The sequence below is a fragment of the Ambystoma mexicanum genome, chromosome 1p, assembly GCF_040938575.1.
Source record: "Ambystoma mexicanum isolate Mex_15411 chromosome 1p, UKY_AmexF1_1, whole genome shotgun sequence".
In the NCBI taxonomy this organism is placed as follows: Eukaryota; Metazoa; Chordata; class Amphibia; order Caudata; family Ambystomatidae; genus Ambystoma; species Ambystoma mexicanum.
Genome location: NC_090921.1, coordinates 977,667,253 through 977,680,215, shown reverse-complemented (window position 1 = coordinate 977,680,215; position 12,963 = coordinate 977,667,253).

The following is a 12,963-nucleotide window of genomic DNA, read 5'->3' as shown; positions in this document are numbered from 1 at the left end:
TCCTTATGACCATCTTGACAAAGCATTGTGACCTTTGAAGTGCAATGAGTTACCGGGCCAGAGCGCAATTGAGTGCCATCTACGGCGGTTACATTGTCCACGGTGTCCTTGAAGCAAATAGGCAATCCAATGCTGTCCGCCGTTTCCATATCCAGGTAGTTCCCAATGGCCCCGCTGTCAACGACAGCCTCCAGAGCGTGTAACTTAGTCGGGAATCTTTGGTCTATGATAAGTACTGGAATGTCAAAGTGTGAGGTCTAGTGATCCTTTACCGAGCTCGACAGAGCGACTCCTATGTCTGTCGGGCGTTGGACTTTTCCGACTCCGTTGTTGCCTTGTTTCCATCTAAAACTCCTACTGTTTTTCGAGGAGGCGTAGCCGGACAAGCACGAAGGAAATGGCCAGACTTGCCACAATACATGCATAATTGTTCTTGTCGCCTCCGGTCCCGCTCTGCCTTTGTGAGCAGGCCTTGAACACCACCCAGTTGCATTGGTTCAGGATGTGTCTCTATGGGCTGACGGACTGAAGCTTCCTTTGGCCGGAGGTAGAATGTTCGGCTTTCCGAGCGTGCGCGATCTGCTCTGCGGGTTTGTAGGTGATGATCAAGTTCAATTGCTAAATCAATGTACTCTGCACAGCCATCTGGGGGGGTTAACTACCTGTGCCAAGACGTCCTTCAGTTCTCCTCTTAGTCCTCTGTAAAACAGTGTGGTTCGTTTCTCCCCAGGCCTATTCGTTTCCGCTACCAAGCGGTTAAATGTTGTTACATAAGCCAAAAGGTCCTGGTTGCCCTGCCGAAGGGATAACAATTCATCATCCAAGGCTTGTCCTTGGGTGTGTTGAGCGAAAAGTTTTTCCAGTTCTCGCTGGAACCCCGCATAATCCCGGAGTAGAGGGTCGTCTCTATTTACAAATGGCACCGACAAATCTGCAGCATGTCCCCCTAAGTACGATAATACAAAGGCTACCTCTGATTGATCGGATGGAAATAAGCCTGGTTTGCATAAAAAATGCAATCAGCAGTTGCTTAACTGGTATGGAATGCTGAGCCAGGTAAGTTTGTGGAATCAGGTAAGTCTCTACCAGTTGCTTCACTGGTATGGAATGCTGAGCCAGGTAAGTTTGTGGAATCAGGTAAATCTCCACCAGTTGCTTCACTGGGTATGCAATGCAGGCTCAAATAACTCGTGAAATTGGAAGTTAGTTTGTTCTAACCTGTTTGCTCTCTTCTTCTTGCTTGCAGGTTTCCGTAGCACTGCTGTGGGACTGCTCCGAAGATTGGAAGTAGCAGAGTCAACAAAGAGATCAGGATTCTGCTGGCGGTACCGCCGCCGAATGCACTACTGAAGAGTTAAGCAAACGACGTTGCGCTCAAAGACTCTTTTCTTATTTTTCAGGTATGCAGAGTCCGTGAGGGAAAGCGCCCAGGCGGGGCAGTCGAACTGGAAAGGATGACCGGGAATCAGGTAAGCGTGTGCCTCAGGCTGCAGAGTGTACGCGAAGCACGCGTCATCCTTTGGGCGTGGCTTCAATAGGCCCCCACGCCCAGAGACTGAAACGAGCATTAAGTATGAAGATGGCATCATGGAAACCATGTTGGAGGGAAACAGGAAGTGCCTCAAGTATACTGAGTGTCTATGGGATATATTCAGGAAGCTTTATTCCTAGCCTGCCAGGCTTTCACCCAAGATGCTCCTACCAGCCCCTCCCTTCTACTACCCCCAGTGGGACGTACCAGCCTCGTACTCATGACAATAACTCCTGCGAGTGGCAAAACCGCCTATGCGATCTGGCACGGCAGGAGTCAAATGACAAACAACTACTCATGGAGGCTATCTTGGAAACTCATAAATTGATAAGATAATCTACAGAAACAAAGGCCGCCGTGGACACCAACTCATCGGGTAATCAACAGGGGTATCTTCTACCTAAACCCCCAAAAAGTAAGACACCCCTTAAACATGCTGGGGGTCCAATGATCCTAGGTAAAGGCCTGGTAGGTCCGGGAACAGGGAGAAAAACATTTAATGCTAAAATGGCAGAGAAGGAACCCAAGCCAAACTATTCATTATTTCAAGACCCGAACCAAGTGACCCAGCCTACAACAGGGTCAGCTGGAACTATCCCTTTTCCAGTCCCCTTGACATCTGTTAAAAAGAAAACTAAAAAACAATCTATCAAGCGGAAAGCAAATGGCTCTCGGCTTTTTTAAGGAATATACAAATTCCACCCCTGGACGAAAGGCTACCTCCAGCAAAAAAGCAAAGACGAGAGATAAAACGTAGTCAACCACAGGAAAATTCTCCTCTACAAAGCCAGGCTGATAAGCGGCCTCGCAAATGGAAGGAAAAAGAGCAGCAGTTGACCTGGACTCATCAGACTGCCTAAGCGACTTGATTGAAATAATTAATATCACCCAGGAGGATGAATCCTGGGAAAACATCAGTCCTACAGACTGGCAAGTAATTGATGAGTGCACAAATCAGGAAGACACTAAGGACAGACAGGCCAAGGCAAAATTTTGACAGGAAAAAGATCAGAAACCTAGACACGACTGCAAAATCCAAGTCCAGGGTAAAAGAACATCATTCAAGCCAGGCAAACTGAATGATATCCTCCAGGATCTAGAGGAAATAAGAATACCACGAAGCAAACACCAACATCACCCAGCAAGTCAAACTGGACGGAAAACAAGCCTCATACATCTGCAAAAACCACAAAAACCACAAAAACCTGTAAATCCTCACAGACAAAAACCCAGGATCTCCTGAACTGTCTGGAACATCGAAGGCAACAACGATGCCAGGAAGGTAGACCTGCCACTAGATCAAGTAACAATATAGAGAAACAGACAGAGAAGGAGTCTGAGTGGACACCAGAAGGGGTAAAAGAACGATAACCCGAACGATCCCTGGGAGGGAAAAAGTTGTAAAAACCTTTCAAGTGAAACTAGAAAGTCTTACAAGAGACCATAAAAAGATCCTCCTAAACAGGAAAAATACAGTAATTCTGCTCAACTGGGTGATTGCTTCAGGGAGACTCGAACCCGATGATATAACAATCATCGAATTTACAGATGAACGCAGATTGGACCTTATCACCATTCATTTTAGATCCAAGATAATAATGGATAAGGTGATGAAAATAAAGGACAAGCTCAGGGATCTGGGCTTTAGGCTCAAGAACTTAGACGCAGTGAGGCACAAGGATTGAACAAGAAATACTCGCGATCCCAACATGAACAGCCGGCCGCAAACTCACACTCTATCAGAAACCAATATATGGAACATTCACGCAATGCAAAAAATGGCAAAGGCTCTACGCGAGAAGAACAAAGGCAAGTTGAAAATAACATCCTGACTAAGTTAAGGTTTACAGTCGATAATTCAAGATCAAAGGGGAGCGGCTCTGGAAAGAATGTCCCTAAACAAGTCCGAGATGGAAAGATCCCACTAAAGCCTGATACACGCTGGGAAAAAAAGAAGCAATAAAGTGCAAATGAGGGGGAGAGAACAAGACCCCTCCTGGCCTCTTGGAACACCAGGGGCTTTGGTCATCTCTACTCTGGGGAATGTGATTTCCTGAGGGACTTTGAAATTATCTGCCTGCAGGAATCTTGGGTGACAACCAGACCGCTACGTGAGGGATATCAAATTTATATCAATCCCGCCTTAAAAGGGCTTCTGGGTAGACCACGAGCGGGACTCATGACCCTAATCAAAGAGGATAGTGAACTGCAAGTTCGAGTACATCAAACACCCAACCCATTCACCCAGGTGCTGAAACTGACTAAAAATAAAGGGAATCAGGAGATTAAACTCCTGCTAATTAACATTTATCGGAGCAGCCAATACTGTGAAATGATATGTTCCACTCAGACACCATGAAAGCCATCGATGAGTCCATGATTGAAGACCCTAATCAGATGATCCTAATCTGTGGAGATCTGAACCTGAAGCTCCTTGATAAAAAGGGCTGACTGAGGAAAAGATCACTCCTGGAGCCTTCGGAAAACAGATGGATCACGGAAATGACCATCAGAGATATGGTAATGTTAAATGGGCAGACGCTGGGTGATATCCCAGGTGCTGATACTTGGTTTTGTAATCAAAGTAGCGCCTGTCTGGACTACTGTTTCGTGGCAAAAAATACCCTTGTGTGGATTAAATCATTCACTGTAAAAAAAACAGCTGATTAGTGATCGTTATTGGAAGTCAAACTCAGCTGGAAATCAAAGGAGACAAACCAACAAAATATGCGCCCAATTGAACTATCGTGGGGAAGAAATAGACTGAAAATTAAAGCATCAGTGATCCCTAAACTCACGCAACATCTGGACAATAAGATCAAAAAGTCTGCAAATGCAGTGGAATATAGATGGATGCTAAAGGAATACGAGATAAAGAGAAGCTCAACTAATAACATATCTATTGTAAGAAAACATGCCTACAATAAGGATCTGGTTAAAAAGAGAAGAGACCTGCGTGCTGATCTTAGAAGATTAGGTCGAAGTAACTCGCCTAATAGAGAGGTAAAAATAAAAGCAATGTAAACAACGGTACAAGAACTGGCTAAAATCATCTAAGATCTGGAGAGCCCAGGCAGATGCAGAATACATGCTAGCTGCAGTAAGTACTGCTAATACAAGATCCCTATGGGAAATCATCAATCAGGGAAAAGACGTCCAGATGGCCCAAATCACCAACCAAGTCTCAAAGGAAGAGTGGGTAAAGCATTTCACAGCTCTATTTAAAACGGATGAAATCCTCAAGCCCCCCCCAAAAAAGAGTACAGATTTGCCTCAAGAGCGGCTGGCCCCAACGGCATTTCGAACTATATGCTGAAACAAAATGGGGAGGCATGGGCAGACTTCATCCTGGTTTTGTTCCAACAGATCTTGAAACCTAGATCAATTCCGCAATCCTGGAAGGAAGCCCTGATAGTCCCAATCTACAAGAAAGGCGACCGGCTTAATCCGAGGAACTACAGGCCCATAGCCCTCTTAGACTCAATAGGAAAGATTTTCACCTCTATCCTTCTAAGAGATCTTGGGCCTCATTCCGAGGTTGGAGGTAAGGGATTACCGGCGCCTGTAAGGGCACCGATAGCGGTAATCCGTTACCTCCGCATTCCGAGTTCCCTTTGCGGGTCCCTCTTTACCTCCTGCTTTTAGCAGGAGTAAATTACGGGACCCGCAAAGTCACCTTGGAGTAAATTACGGCACCGTAATTTACGGTGCCGTAATTACCTCCTTCCCCATTCCCATTGAGCCCTATGGGGGCAGAAATGGGGAAGGGCTATGGTGAATGGGGAATTACCGGTCCATCCAACCTTGGAATGGACCGGTAATTACTCCATTCACCATGCCGGTATTCCATGGAGTAAATAGCTCCATGGTTGCCAACCATGGAGCTATTTACTCCATGGTGTAGTCCTAACTCGGAATGAGGGCCCTTAAAAATTGGGCTATGTAGTGGGTGCATTATTGAACCTTTTTCTATTGAACCTCCTAAAATTGCAAGCCCTTGAAACAAAAGGGAAAATGTTTCTGGGATTCATGGACCTTGAAAAGGCCTTCGACACAGTAAGCAAAGAACGCATATGGGCTAAACTTGAAAAATGGCAATGCCAGAAGATCTTCTGGAAGGAATTAAAGCACTTACAACAAATACAACAATCAAAATAATTCTTTCAAATGGGGGGCACAACGGATACAATATCTACAAGGGCATCAAACAGGGCTATGCACTGGCTCCCTTCCTCTTTATCTTGTACCTAGCAGATCTAAAAGATTACCAGCATAAAATCCGAGCTTTTCCACCAACTCTGGAAGGGACTGAACTCCCTTGGGTCCTCTATGCTGACGATACCTTCTTTCTCGACCAAACGGCTATTGGGCTGTAGCGCTGAATAGTGGAATTTAAGAAATATCTGCATATGAACAAAATGAAAATCAATGACGACAAATCGATGATCCTGGTAATGCAATCTGCCAGAGGGGAGAAGAGGAAAAAGAAGGCCTTCACTTGGAGAATTGAACAACAGGAGCTGAAAGTTGTGGAAACTATAACATATCTAAGGGTCAAAATTAAAAAAATATCAATGAACGAGCTCAAAGCAACTTCATTAGAGAAAGACTGGAAAAACTAACCAATCAGGGGTGAGCCCTGCATAGGAGATATGGCACATCTCCAATCATCTCCTTCTATAAGCAAAAGGTTTTACCTATTTTGATCCATGGTGCTGAGACCTGTCTAAATCTGTCCTGGGAGGAATGGGGAAAGCTAGAGGCCTATTTTTGGCAGAAAATCCTAAAATTACCAAACTGCTTGAAAACTGAAACAATTAGACATGAGCTAAGGCTTCAATCTATGGCCTCGATAGTCCTTTGGAGAACCTTCTCCCTCTACCGTAAATGTCTATTGGACCCACCTCCTATTCCATTTGAGATACTGGCAAATCCAGGGAATAACAACCCTGAGAAACCTCTATGCAAATGGAGACAAAACTGTAAAGATCTATTACAGCAAAACAATATCTCAATAGATACCCTGAAAGATAATCCGGAGAAGGCGAAGAAGCTACTACGCGAGAAGGACTGAATTGACACTGACTCGCATAAGGCGCAAAATATCTACTGCCATAATATCATTTGGGAAAAGAAACAACTAAATCATCCACCTCCCTATTTTACAAGATTCCCATCACCTCAACATAGGAGCCTGTTGATGCGCAGTAGACTCAACTTACTGCCATCAAGACAAGTGCAGTATCTTAGAAAACAGATCACCGTTCAAGAGGCAGGTTGTCGTTTCTGTAATAACTCAGAAATTCTAGAAACGTTAAGACACTTGACACTCTCCTGCCCGAGACTTCAAAAAATGAGGAGAATATATCTGGAGAACTTCTCGGATACAATGGACAATATAACCGAGGAAGAAGGGTGGAATGCTTAATGACGGTGGACAAACTTGGGCAGACATTGAATGCCTTAAAACTGATAGTACAGATCTACTCACTATTGGTGATGGCCAACGAGCAGCATAGTGAGGACCTGGAGAATCAGGAGGATTTTTAAAAGGCCCACACGGCCAGAAGATCATGGAAACTGGAATTCTATCCTAATTTGGACATTGGAAATTTTCGCTCTATATGTTAAAGTTTGAAAATTGTATTTGACCAATAAAATATATTTAAGAAAATAAAAATAACTAACAGAACCAACTTGATGCTTCGTGCTCATGACTTCATGTGACTTGAATATTGGGTGAGAATACTTTTAATGTTTTATATCATAATGTAACAGATTTAGATGCCAAATTATTAGATAGTTGTTAAATATCAATGGACTATTGACATTTAAAGCCATGTATTCTCTTTTAGGACAAGGGATGAGATAGACAAAATTGGTGAGTTAAATTGAGAGATGTTTTATTGACAGATTACACCAACGTATTGGCAGCACTAACACGGTGTGGGACACATCTTAGCTAATTCCAATTTATTTACCAGAAAATTGGTTTCACAATAGAATTAATTGGGAATCATTAAAAGGCGCAAACTGTGGGGCTCATGTTACATATGTATGGGTGTGCCACTTATCACTGATCCGACCATTTGGTGATATGATTGCATGAATCTTGAAAATGTATTAAGATGAATTGCATCCAATTTATTAAATGCAATTACAATAATTAACTTAATAACATAGTAAAAAGTATGGTAAGACTAATGGAGTTCTATAACCCCCCCTTTTTCTTTATTATTTTAATATGTTTATTTGATCTGCTTCCATTTTCCGAAATCTTCTCAACCTCTATGAAATGATGACATTTGGATACAGAATGGTAATACGGATGATTTTATAATTGCTGCATTTCATTATTGTTTTAGTACTGTACATGACATTATTTTTGAAATCTGTAATACTTGATCATGTGAAATGACTGTATATAGGAAACCTTGAAAACGACCAGTGCGTCAAAACACGTGTTGGCAACAGTGAAACAGTCAAGCAATCAATACATTGCAAATATAGATTATTTTGTATCTTAGAATCTTTGTAGGGACAGTCACGCAGCCGTGGAAGTGTACATGTACTTAATCATTAGGAATAGAGATTTAGAGGGTTAATCCCCATCTTCACACTGTGCAGCTATCCAAGCCAGTGATTACTATAAACCAATAGCTTATTTCCCAAGCGCTTCTACTATCCACATTTACCCCAACAACATTTTTTCCACTAATTCTATCATAGCTATTGATTGATCCCGATATATTGAGCAAGCTAAAGGCAAAAACGCTAATTTGGGATAGAACATCCTCCATCTCCAAACTAAGTGGGAAAAAGAGATACCTTGAATATAGCACACACAGCTTCCTTCCTAACACTCCTTGCACATTCATAACCAAAATATGTGCTAAAGATCTTAGAAGGTTTGCCTGCTATATGAGGTTTAACATCTTACCCACATATGACTATGTTGGTGAGTGGGCGAAGGCTCCTTATACGGATAGAGCTTGTAGAACGTGTAAGGGTGTGATTGAGACATTGTGTTGTGTGTTAACACAGTGCCCCAATCTCTGTTTACAATATCAAAGGGCTACCACACATTTGTGACACATATACTGGATATACAGACCGATCAGTTCTGGAGTACTTTGATTGGGGCTACTTCATTGGTGATCATTTGTGCAACAGATAATATCTGGCAGGAGGTGCTGAGAATGATATCAGGGGCTGCTTATGCATAGCGTAATGGTCTTCTTCACATTTTGATGAATTGGATACTGCTTTTTATTTTATGTGAACAGATTATATATAACTTATACAATTTATTGACATCATGAGCTTGGAACAAGGGAATGTGAAAAAGGATTTAATATGAAAAGTGATCGATTTGACTCTGATATTTGATGTATGGTACTGAATTCTTTTATATGTTTGAATATTTGTGTACATGCTCTTACAGTTATATCAACTTAACCAAATGCACAATAAAAAAAGAAACAATGCTTAAACTTTGGAAAGGGACCCCTAAGCAAATGTTTTTTACTGTTTGGCTGGAACTGTATCCTGAACTTGCGAAGGGGGCTAGAGACTGCTCCAGACTTTATGTTGGACACTATTTAAGTTAGAACATCTCTACACTACATTTCTATATTAGACAAGTGGACAAGCATAGGTTTTGACACAGACAGATGTTTGAGTTGGACATATGGACTTAGACTTTTCCTTAGTTTCTTTAGGTAGGGCTATTCCCACCATAGCTTTAGGGCAAGTTAGGCATTACACCCATCCTGATATTTTAATAAAGGTTTTCAAAACTGTTACATCTGTTTCTTTATGTCATCTCTTGAAACCATGCCTGTCTCACATATGGTGTCAGGTGTGCGATGTAACTCAACCGAAACAGGTTGGGGGGCCCTGAAATATGAAAAACTAGGTGACAGTTTTAAAGAACATATCTATACATACTTCCATTAACTTAAAAATATAAATTCCAATTTTCTTTCTGATTGTATAAAACATTTACATTGTTTATGATTTTCCAAAAGATTATTTTTCACGCTAAACAAACAAATAAGTATAACTTCAAAATTCTTTATAAATAATTTCAGTCATTCCTTGGATTGCTGTCTGTAATTATTGCACTAATCCTCTTTCTGTTGATGACAATCAATGTATTGTAGTAAACTCTATGCATTTCGAAATTAGATTTCTTCATACGGAGATCATTTCCATCAACTTTATATTATTGTCTATTGCAAAAATATATAAAAATACTATATGAATGCTCCACCAATATGACCTTGTTCTTAAATCCAAAATGTATACCTCAAAACTTAAAAATTACTCACCAACCGATGATTGTTTATTCATATAAATCTGTAAGAGATGCTTCAAAACGCTAAAATTATTCTATTTCATGACTCTTGCTGCAAGTTATGTATATCATTGAACTGTAACAATCAAAAAAAATATTGTGTTGTGAACACTTTGCAACACACAAGACTGTTCACCATGAGCAGCACATCTTCCAGTTTAGATTGGTGGTGAAGTTGTCAGAAAACCAAGTCTCCGAAATGCATACAGAATCAATTTATAATTCGTCTAACAGAGTGTAGATACTGGGGGCAATTTGGTGGAGGATTTAAGGTGCTATTAAAATGGAGGCACGAAGTTTTGTGTAACTCTGCAGGTAATTTTCATGTGTTGTTAGTATGGTTTGGCTCACAATGTTCATCTGAGTGTCTATAGAGTGGTGTGACAATGTTGTTTTTGCCATAGAGTATGGCTGGATTCTTTTAATTTCTTGGTTCTGAGGTTTTGAGATCTGGCCCCACCTCAGAAGTAATTTCATATGGTCCAGTCCTGGTGCTAGGGTATGCCAGAGGTGTCTGTGAGATGACAGAGTGGTTTCATCTCGCCTAATAGTTTAAAGTCTGGTATCGGGAGATCCAAAGCTGATCTCTTGAGGTGTGGGACGATATTGAGAGGGCTAGGAGGTGGGCATGTTTTGCTTGAAGCAGAATGGTTCTGTTATCATAGAGGTTGATGGTGATCTCATGGTTGCCAACAAAATGAACTCCAATCTGTAGGTGCTTATTCAGTGCTGATTTTTTGGTGCATTAGGTGAGATGTAGTTCTGCTTTTCCCATTAAAACTCAGACTACAAGTGGCAGAATGCAAAGAGAAGACATCATGGGAGCATATCAATGTACCATAGTAGAAGCAACAAATACTTTAGCCCCCCCCTGACGAGGAAGTGGGTTGTGGAAAGAATGAGCAATTCTTGGTTTTCCTCAGATCTCCAAAAACTCAAATCACTGAAAACCAAATGCTTTTATACTTGGAGGTCCTCCCATTAGATTCAATATAGGGAGGCGTATAAGAGGGCTGCAAAACCTATAAAACAGCTGTTTTTGCGGCAGAAAAAATATCTCTTGATGTCAGGATTGACAAAGCTCAATCACAATCAAAAGAATTATTCAAAATCCTGAAAGAATTGGAACATCCATGCTCCAATAAAGTAGACACTATTGTGAAAGATGTGGCCTGGCGTACCTCTATTCAGGAAGCCTTGTTAGGGGAGCTAAAGGGCATCAAACATAGTATAGAGATAAGCCAGACACTCAGTAAAGTACACACCTTGACACCAGCTGCTGATGCCAGTTCATCCAAGAGCCTGACAAATCAATTCAGATTGATGCACTCATCGATAAGCTTAAACCAACCAACTGTAAAGGGGATGTCTGTCCTCCCATGGTTATTAAAGCATGTTCTACCACTCTGATAGATATCATCTGTACATTTGTTAATGCTTCATTTAGGGAGCATTACGTTCCGTGAAACCTTAAAAAAGCGTGGCTCTCCCCACTGTTAAAAAAAACAGGCCTATGTCCAGAGACACCAACCAACTAACGGCTGATTACTAATACTCAGTTTCTGCTGAAGATCCTGGACCGGGTTGCCTATGAGCAGGTTTCGATGCATTTGAAAGATTAGGGAATCCTTAACAAATGGCAGTCAGGGTTCAGACAGGGGCATGGGATGGAAACGACCCTGCTCGACCTGAAGTCCAGTTTACTGCAGATTATGGACATGGGGCAGACTGCGCTACTCATGCTCCTTGACTTATCCTTGGCTTTTGATCTGGTGGACTTTAGGTTACTGGTCACCAGGCTAAAGGATGTGGCAGGTTTCTCAGACAATGCTGCCCAGTGGATTTGCTCGTTTTTGAACAACCGCTGGTGCACAGTCTGTAGTAATGAGGCAGAGGCGGAACCATCGCTCCTGGTCTATGAGGTGCCACAAGGGGCCTGTTTATCCCCTGCCCTTTATAATATTTTCACGGTTCCCTTCTTTGACCTCCTTGAAGAAAATAAAATTGGCTTTACAAACTATGCGGATGACACACAGTCTGTCATCCCACTGTCTGACCATTACTAAGAGGATGAAGAGTCTGTCAATAGAACATATAATCTTATTCAAACCTGGATGCTAAGTAACGGCTGCTCCGTAAATAAAGAGAAGACAGAACTAATGTTGATAGGAACAGAGGACAAATTATGGAAAATGGGCAAGAATTATACCCGTTTTGTAATAGCAAGATACAACATCAAAATTAAAGATGAAGTGAAGGTGCTGGGAGTGTATCTGGACAAGAATTTGAATATGCGGGCCCATGTGGTTAGCCTAGTTTCATTCACTGCCTATCATCTCAAATGATTAGCACAGATGCGTCCCTATATCTCTCAGACCAGCAGTGAGACACCAGCCAGAGTCATCATCGCGTCACAAATTGACTACTGCAGTAGCCTACTTGTGGGCATCAAGACTACAAACTGTGCAAAATAGCGCTCTTAGGGTGTTCATGGGACTCAGGAGGAGGGATCATGTCTCGGAAGCCATGGGCCTCATCACGAGTTGGGCGGTAACGCCGGCGCTATTAGCGCCGGCGCTAATAGCCCTACCGCCAAACCCCCTGGCGCTTTTAGCGCCGGATCACAGGTTTGGCGGAAGGGTTAGTTCCCATTCCCCATTGGCCCATTCGGGAATTCCTCATTCCCCATTGGGCCCAATGGGGAAAATTTGCGCTATTACTGCCGGCGGATTTCCCGCCGGCAGTAATAGCGCTGAAAATCAGCAATTTTGCTGCAGATTTCCCCCCAGCTAACAGCTGGGGGGAAATCCGCCAAAGTCATGATCTGGCGGACCCTTAAATGCGGCGGTAATAGCGCTACCGCCGCATTTAAGGGTTACCGGCAGACTCGTGATGAGGCTGCAATGGCTTCCAATTGAGGCCAGAATTCAATTTCTCCTCCTGCTGATCAAGCATAAATGCATGACCAGGGTTAGCCCAGTATACTTAAGTGAAGGGCTGGTAAATAATGATAGTACACCGACACTCAGATCTAACACCCTAAAACAACTTAAGATACCTGCTTTCAAACGCA